The sequence below is a fragment of the Protomyctophum bolini genome (genome assembly GCF_963924005.1).
Source record: "Protomyctophum bolini genome assembly, chromosome: 5".
Classification (NCBI taxonomy): domain Eukaryota; kingdom Metazoa; phylum Chordata; class Actinopteri; order Myctophiformes; family Myctophidae; genus Protomyctophum; species Protomyctophum bolini.
This window is the reverse complement of record NC_137866.1, coordinates 21,327,627-21,336,892: the sequence shown is the minus strand read 5'-3', so window position 1 is coordinate 21,336,892 and position 9,266 is coordinate 21,327,627. Positions and strand designations below refer to the sequence as shown.

The following is a 9,266-nucleotide window of genomic DNA, read 5'->3' as shown; positions in this document are numbered from 1 at the left end:
CAAGCAGGCTCAGCAAGGCCAGAAACACCTTACAGAGGCTTAACAACGTCTGGAAGTCGGCCCAGTACAGCACCAACACCAAATTTAGACTGTACCAGAGCTGTGTCCTGTCTACCCTGCTATACGGTTCTGAATGTTGGAGAACGACAGAAAATGATCTCCACAAACTGTCAACCTTCCACACCAAAAGCTTACGGAAAATTCAACTAATATTCTGGCCCAAAACCATCTCCAACCAACACCTTCTTGATCTGTGCAAACAAGAAACCATGGATACCATCCTTATGAGAAGACGGTGGAAATGGATTGGGCATGTCATACGAAGACAACAGGACAACATCACAGTGCACTTCACTGGACACCAGAGGGCAAACGCAAAAGAGGCCGACCCAAGAACACATGGCGTGACAGTGGAGGGAGAGTTCAGTTGAAGACCCTGAATCACACCTGGGGATCTATAAAGACTTACTTTCTTACTTCTCTTCGTCCCATAAGGCTTCAATGAGCACTTGTCGTATATTTCGGAGCCACATCACGATGAAATATCCATATAATGTTATATAATGTCATATACTGTTTGTGCAGGACAAACCTTCATTGACTGAGTTTCTGCATGTGAGCTCTGAGAGGCTTGATATTAGCTGGCCCACAGACAGACACATTCCAAGAAGGGCCTGAAATTGTAAAGGCTATTGAATTGGGCAGTGGGTACCATTGTATAGATTTGGCTGCCATTGTGTTAAATTAAGGCCACCTTTGTGATGTGGTCCTGCTTCATTCTCAGCACATGTCTCAGCACTATAGCCATCTCAGGCGTCGATGTGTAATCTCCTTGGTGATGCTCTGGCTCCCTGTTTGTTTATACAGTTCATTATTAGAGATTTTATTTGGCCAAAAGATCTGGCATATTCGCCGGAGGCATCGGTTGTGGAACACTTCAATTTTCCTTACGTCTGATTTAATTACTCTGTCTCGGAGCTGTACAGCAGAACAGACTTTACATTGTTGTTGTATAGGAGCATCTTGGTTTTAAGGCTGCATTACTTTGACCTCCAGATGGAACGGAGTTGGGAAAAGGCACCCTGAGACTTTCCCAGTCTTTTGTGTCTTTTATGTCCTTTGAGTTTGAGCTATGAAGACGCTGGCCCAGAACAGACTGAAGTGGAGATCCTTTGTTGCTGCCAGCCGGCATAAAAGGCAGTAAGTAACTGTGGTCATTATTTTAATAAATGGGACCATCATTTTCCAAAAAGAATATTATGACATGAGAAATGAGACTTTAAACTAGTGACTGGAAGCAGAAAGTATTCAGGACCATGTTTATTAAGGTAATACAGTCTAGGTGAAGTTGGGCCCAAATACATGGGCCTCTATGGAGCTATGGGTTTTTTTGGGCCCAATGACAGCGCCACAACAGGCCATTATATGAACTTTCAGGAAGTCCCGATTTCCTTAGTGGCTTCACGAAATATCTGTCTGACTGCCCCCCTGGTCACAACGTGAACGATTATGTCATTAAGCTGTTCCGCTATAGAGCACAGAAGTCTGGCTAGAGGGTGCTAAGTCCACGGGTCCTATGCAGTATTATGATAATATTCAGAGAGACCCGGTCCTGGTGTTATCAGTCAGCCATCTTTATTATAGAACTACCTGCCTCCCCACAGGGGGCAGTCATATCTCTTATCACAACATCTCCCCTCTAAAAAAACAAGTGTAACAAGTGTAACAACAAAGTCATCAACTTTGGGAGAAAAAGGCTAACAGTGGGCACACCTTGAGATCACTCAAATTGTAGAAATTGTAGGCTTATGCAAAACAAAATAATCTGAGATAACCTTTAACCTGTGTCACAGAGAACAAGCACTCATAACAACACTAGCATCAATCAGTACAATGTTGTAATTTTCTTTTTTCTTTACTTTTGTTTTTCTTTTTTTCTCACAACCATGCCTAAAGAAAATTCTCCTAGCAGTGAATGTTAATATAATGTAATGAAAGGTTGCATCTTTGTACAGGAATTGTTCGTCTTGATAATAATAATACTTTTCAGTAAATATTAAATAATGACGAATTAGTGTAAAACTATTTTGGCCCTTCACTTTTTGGATTCATTGTGCAGAAAAGGGTAAGAAGCGTTCCTTGTGGAGACATGTGCCGTTTCTGCACCGCGGTGGGAGGGGCCCAGTGTGCGACCTCATCTCGGAGCTACAGAATGAGCGTAGGGAGAGGGCACATGCACTGCATTATTCCGACCCCAAGCCCTAACCATAACTGCAAACCCCTTGGAACCAGGGGAAGAGCGAGTGACGTCAGGACTTCGGCGCTCATGTAGTTCAGTCAGGACAACTCAAGAATGGTTGGAATATATATTTATTGAATATGAGCAATATATTTATTATGGTTTGGCGATGAATTGGATCTGATATAGGTACTGAGATCAAGCGCATCACTCCCAACCATATAGGGACTCTGAATCTCCCGTACCTAAACAGCAGATCCAAAATGATCTTTCTGTTGTATGAACACAAGGCTGCTGTACTTTATACCTCATACTAAGTGTAGTAGGTTGAGCTTTCCTAGTCATGTGACGCCCCAATCGCCCATATTCAGAACAGCTGAGACACCTGGCTGCTGACTGAAGAAAAGGGAGCCACAGCCATCAAAGTAGCTGGCTGGCTTGTTGTGGTTGCCTGGTGGTGTATTGGGGTTGTTGGTGCAAGAGTGTCATTGATGGTATCTGATGACAGTGGGAATCCCACCCTGGGATAGGCTGCGTTATTATTCCCCCCACCTGTTGTATAGGCCTATACGACTTCATATGCGGAATTGCATGCGGAGCTGCTGGTATGTTAGCTCCTGATCATTAGTGGCTTCACTGGCTTGCTGCCCCATGGACAGTGGCGTGCACAGACATTTAGAGGGGCAGGTGCTCAAGTGAAAAAAGGGCAACTTGTGCAGCGTGTGGAACCGGCCTGTTGCCTTAATAGTGTGAGATTTATAGATTTTGGGGCCTAAATAATATATTAGAAGCTTTTTTATCAAGAATTGGACAATGTCACCATGGTCCACATACTGTACAGTGTACACTGTAAAAGAAAAATCCTTTTTATTTTTTTCCAAAAGGGCACCTTTGTCCAGAGGGAAAAGAGCAGGGGGTGCTAGAGCACCCCCTAGTGTCTATCTGTGCACGCCACTGCCCATGGACCAGGGAGTACTGACTGCGTGGCATCTCCACACCATAGCCTCGTATGCGAACTGTTGATTTGGTGGTGTGCTTCATGGGACCAGAGTTCTGATGACAGCATGGCCTCTCATTGCCTAGTGTGGCATTCTTAAATCTGAGGAGGAGCTCTGCCTCCTCTGCCTGTTTTTGTCCTTTTCTTTTGATTTAAGTTTATTTGATTTAGTTTGGGTTTATTATTTATGATGCAAACCAACATTGTGGCTTTAGAGGGTGTAGTTATTAGGCTGCTATCTTCCCAGTTACAGTCGGTGTGCCATAGTCCTACATGTGGTTGGTCACGGGCTTAGGCTGTAAATTGGGGTTAGTGCATGTGTAACAGACGTGATCTTGCGTTGTGTTATGAAGCACCATTAGACCAGGATCTCAGCAGTGAGTAGATTTATTCTGTACAAAAGAATATGAGGGAATCACTGCTCTGCTCTGACGTATGTTTTCCACATTACATTTGCTGGAAATAAAGCAGATGCAGTACCATGAAAACACAGTATGTGTCTTAACAACTTTGGGTACATATATGTAAATAATCTGCAGAACAAAATAAACACAACCTACCGCTTTCAAAGCCAATATGAAATAGGAAGTGCGGTAGGTTATGTCATTTCCTTAAAGGCAACCGCCTGAACTCTTAAAGTCACAGAACACTGGATCACAATACAAGATAATGCCTGGGCAAGTGGAAGCACTATTAACCATGTTACACTCTCCCCCAATGAATTCCACTTGCCCTTACAATCAAACAAAATACCATTTGAGGCGTGCAGTTGCATAACATTTCGACTACCATGTACTGCGTGGAATGACAGCCCCGGTGTTTCTTGTCCGTAGCGTCGGAAGATGTCTTCTTCCAACGCCCAGTAACAAGAAGACCGTCACGGCACCAGTGTAACAGACGTGATCTTGCGTTGTGTTATATGAAGCACCATAGACCAGGATCTCAGCAGTGAGTAGATTTATTCTGTACAAAAGACAATGAGGCAATCACTGCTCTGTTCTGACGTATATTTTCCACATTACATTTGCTGGAAATAAAGCAAATTGAGTACCATGAAAACACAGTATGTGTCTTAACAACTTTGGGTACATATATGTAAATAATCTGCAGAACAAAATAAACACAACCTACCGCTTTCAAAGCCAATATGAAATAGGAAGTGCGGTAGGTTGCGTCATTTCCTTAAAGGCAACCGCCTGAACTCTTAAAGTCACAGAACACTGGATCACAATACAAGATAATGCCTGGGCAAGTGGAAGCACTATTAACCATGTTACACCTATACGGCTTCGTATGCGGACTTGCATGCGGAGCTGCTGGTATGTTAGCTCCTGATCATTAGTGGCTTCACTGGCTTGCTGCCCCATGGACAGTGGCGTGCACAGACATTTAGAGGGGCAGGTGCTCAAGTGAAAAAAGGGCACCTTGTGCAGCGTGTGGTACCGGCCTGTTGCCTTAATAGTGTGAGATTTATAGATTTTGGGGCCTAAATAATATATTAGAAGCTTTTTTATCAAGAATTGGACAATGTCACCATGGTCCACATACTGTACAGTGTACACTGTAAAAGAAAAACCCTTTTTATTTTTTTCCAAAAGGGCACCTTTGTCCAGAGGGAAAAGGGCAGGGGGTGCTCTAGCCCTCCCTAGTGTCTATCTGTGCATGCCACTGCCCATGGACCAGGGAGTACTGACTGACTCCACACCATAGCCTCGTATGCAAACTGTTGGTTTGGTGGTGTGCTTCATGGGACCAGAGTGCTGATGACAGCATGGCCTCTCATTGCCTAGTGTGGCATTCTTAAATCTGAGTTGTTCACAGAACAACAACAACACAGAACACTTGCTTCTTTGTTATATAAACAGCTATCCAATCGGGAACGCAGCATTCCTAACTCAAGGTTAAATTTAGTCCATTCAGGACACTCAGAGCCTAAATAAAATATTATGTATTTTTACTGGAACCACATGTCTCTGCTCCTCCTTATCTCAACCCTGTGGGTATTCAAAGTGTATCATCATTATATATTATCATATATTCTCTGGGTGAAACTCCCAGGGTGACGTAATCTGGTGGTTCTGGGCCTAATGTGCCCTGGTCACATAAGCAGTTAAAGTATGAGGTATAAGGTACAGCAGTCTTGTGTGCATACAACATAAAGATTGGGTATTGGGTAAGACTGACGTTATGTATCTTTCAGGACCTTTCACTGCTTCGTCTCAACCATTACACTATGGCTCTAAGTTGAATGTTGCCACTACTGTTGGAGCAGCCATAAACTACACAGGTTCATCCCGATGTTCTGGGCATCTTTGTAAAGTTAGTGTTTGTAAAAAGCAGGTAAGAGAGTAACGTTTGAGCAGACTAACATCAGTCACTCTATACCATTCAATGTAGTAGAAGACCTGCGAGTTTACACCACAGATATGTCGTCTCCGCCTACAGGAAATGCGTTCGCTGCGACCAGGGGACCCGTTTCTGAATCGGTCTATAGGAAGACTATGGGGGTTTCTCTTGGCAATATCGGTAGAGGGTATTTTTCTAGTCAAAAAGTGCATTTTATACATGTGGTGGGGGGCTCAGAGTAGAAAGTAGGCTTTCTAATAACACAAGCCACTTTTGTATTGGTGAGTAGCGAGGAGACAGATTCCGAGACAGAGTGGATAAACGCTAGACGCAAGCCAACCTGACAAGTGGGGCAGTAGAGTAGGCACCTTAGATTTTGCATTTGTACATGTTCAGACTATAGCTATACCGCGGGTTCTGTGCTCAGGACCATGGGGCATGATGCCTTAGGCCCCCCCCCTGGAACCTACACCTCCCTTCATTCATTCATTCATTGTACGTCTACCAAGGGCCTGAGCATGGAAATTGTGTAGAGTAAACGTATGATAGGCCTATTGATGTATTTTTGGATCTGATTACGTGTATTTGATACTGTCAATGGAGTGGTTCTGTCCTAGAGTGATTGAGGAGCCAAGCATCTGGGACCGTGGGAGCTCGAGAGTGCGTTTGCTGTCATGGCTGCATTCTTCACTACTGCTGCTGCTTCCCCTCAGAGGAACTGTATGAAGAGCATGTGTGGAGGTCCAGACCTGCACGAAACACCTGGCGCCGTGACCTGGATGCAGATGTGAAGAGATCTGGTCTTGCTTCTGAAGAAGGCGGTCGCTTCTGAAGATGCAAGTAGGCCGGGCGCAGCGCACGCTTGCGACCAGCAGCAATAACCTTGGTTTGATTGATGTATTTATAATATGTGTTTCAAGCCTTATGACCTGCTGTAAAACCTTTTGCCCTTCAGGGACACTAATAAACAACCTTGAACCTTGAACACATGGGGACAGCTGGAGAAGATGGCCCAGGACCGGGATGTCTGGAGAGCTCTTGTTCGTGGCCTATGCCCAAAGTTGGGCTATAGGCATAAGTAAGTAAGTAATAAGGGCTTGTGGGGGGGCAATAAGGGCTTATGTGGGGAACCAATAAGGGCTTGTCATAGGCGTCATAGTCACACTCCTTTTGGCCTGTACCTCAGTACTGTGCTGTGTAACGTGTCAAGTTGGATAGTGTCTACTGTGTGTGTATACTCCTGAGGTGGACTGTCTAGCTCTAGCATGATTCCCAAATGGTGATGTCTCATGATGTGTCTGCACCCACCAGATTGATGAGAGAGCCCTGACTGGGGGGGCGGCAGGATGACAGACCTATGGACTGGAGATGACCCCCACATGTTTTAGTGTGGTTTAGTCACCTCACTGAATTTAATGCTTTTTTGTGTGTTTCATTGAGTTTAATAGCTTTTTGTGTGTTTTTGTTTTGCAAAATGTGAGGACACATTTTAAAACTTTGTGGGGAGATATGTAACCACTAGGTAGACCTGTTGCTATGGCAGCATCAGCCAGGTGCTCCTTGTTTCAAATTAAGGGTGGGGTTTATTGGCAGACAGGGTTTAAAAGGGCTGGGCTGCTAGCTTGCTGTAAGGTTGGTGTATCAGTTTGAAGGCATGGCGTTCCTAAATGTATCAGCATACTGGCTGCCTGGTGAATTAGTATGTAGAAATGCCCTTAAAATGCTGCGCTCCTCAGGTACGCCAGCCAAATGTATGGTACAGTATGTCTTGGTTGTTTGTATGATGTTGAGTTTTAATATGAGTATTTTAAAAGAATAACTACTTTGTGTACAAAAGGAAAAGAGAACAAATGCCTTTGTTTGAAAACAATATGTCTTATTTCCATGCTCAACCTACAACCTTGGTCACACGAACCTGTGCTTTCTATTGTTAAAGAGGACCTTCCCTCTAGAAAAAGGTGTATGGTGGGCATTAAGTATATTTTATTATTATTCCCTCCAAAAGTCCCCCCTGCTACATTCTGATGAATTGAAAATTGTGGACCCTATTGTACACTAACCACAGTGGCCTTGTGGTTAGAGTGTCCGCCACTGAGACTGGGAGGTCGGGGTTCAATCCCCAGCCGGGTCATACCAAAGACCCAAATGGGACCCAGTGCCTCCCTGCTTGACACATACTAGCGTCATGTCCAGGGGGTGTACTTGTACGTCAAGCTGCCTCACGCTACAGAAACAGTTGATAGGCTCCTGCCCTATGGGCCTCATGGCTCGGCAAGGCTACTTACTAACTATTGTAAACAATTGATTTATTTTAGTGATGGTTGTTCTGTATAAAGTTGTATTGCCCTCAACTGTATTTCCGAGTATAAATAAAGGTGAGGAAAGAAAAAGTGTAATGCTTTATGGCAGGGGTGTCCAAAGTGCGGCCCACAGGCCAAATGCGTCCCGGGGACAGATTTTATACTTCCCTCTGCTTCATACCTGAATTGTATTACCGCAACATTTTTACATTTTTTGAGTGGTGCAACCACTCCAAGGAACAGCAATGTCTGTCCCCGCAGGCACACCTTCGCGGACAGTTGAAGTTGAAGCCCGACGTCATTCCGGCTTTTTAGACAGCTGGTGGATGGAAAATAAGCTCCACCCCTGCGGCTGACTGACGCGGAGGAGAGCGTTTCCGGGAATCTGTCCGTTGCGTCAGTCAGCCGCGGAGGTGGAGCTTCTTTTCCATATCCACCAGCTGTCTAAAAAGCCGGAATGATGTCGGGCTTCAACTTCAACTGTCCGCGAAGATGTGCCTGAGCCCTGTGTTAACCTATGTGACTGTGTGGCTATGTGACTATGAGTAGCAGTAGGGGCAAAAGTGGCACTGTTGTGCCAGAGAGATAGTGCTGCACTGTTGACTGCTCATGAGAGAGAGAGAGACTCAGTTCACACGGGTGAGATTTTATTTATTAACCTAGGCATTTCCCAGAATTTGTCAGGATTCCTTGTCTCATTCTGAAGGTGTCAAAAAGGCTATTTTATTTCATTTTTTACCTTACCTGGCTACATTTGGTATTGTGAAAAAAGGCTGAGTTATTTTTGTGTTTTGTTCACAGCACACCTAATTGATATTAAATCTTGATGATAGTAACATAACATTGTTTATATGAGATGCATACTTTGTTATAGTCCAAAGGTAGCCTGATTATCAGACTAGCTTTCTTGAAGGAATACAATTTAGGCATTTGTGGAATCTGGGTCTCCCCTGGGTGAGAGACTATACAGGACATGTTAGGCCAGACCCCCAGCTGCAAGCCCTGTAGGAGTCCCGTATGCTAAATAGATCAGCTCGCTGATAGCAGCACTGCATGTGCTTCCTTCTTGACCTGTCGCCTGGACACACAACATATGTTGACCACTTTAGACTTTAGTGGGGGTTGGGGAACCTGAGAGACCGCATCTTTCCTTTGAAGTCTTTGTCCTGTGTTGTATAACAAGCCTACTGAAGATGTCTGTATGTGTTTTTTAGTCCCACATACAAGCCTTCAGGCTGGTGGGGTGAGGGGCCATGCCAGAGCCCATGACTTGTAGGCTACTTTGTCTCTGAAAATAAATGGAACTCCGGGACCTTCTCCGTATTTTTGCCTATAAGTATTTAAGTCAAGTCTTCATGTCTGTTTATGGGCTATAGTATTTCAG

The 9,266-nt window shown here is 44.4% G+C and overlaps 1 long non-coding RNA gene across 1 annotated transcript; it reads left to right on the top strand.

The window, feature by feature from the left end:
- Nucleotides 1-6,298: 6,298 nt before the first annotated feature.
- On the top strand, nucleotides 6,299-7,923 carry LOC308316175. Its single transcript, XR_013964128.1, has 3 exons — nucleotides 6,299-6,418; nucleotides 6,538-6,664; nucleotides 6,894-7,923. It is a non-coding gene; the product is annotated as an uncharacterized lncRNA (long non-coding RNA).
- Nucleotides 7,924-9,266: the final 1,343 nt, after the last annotated feature.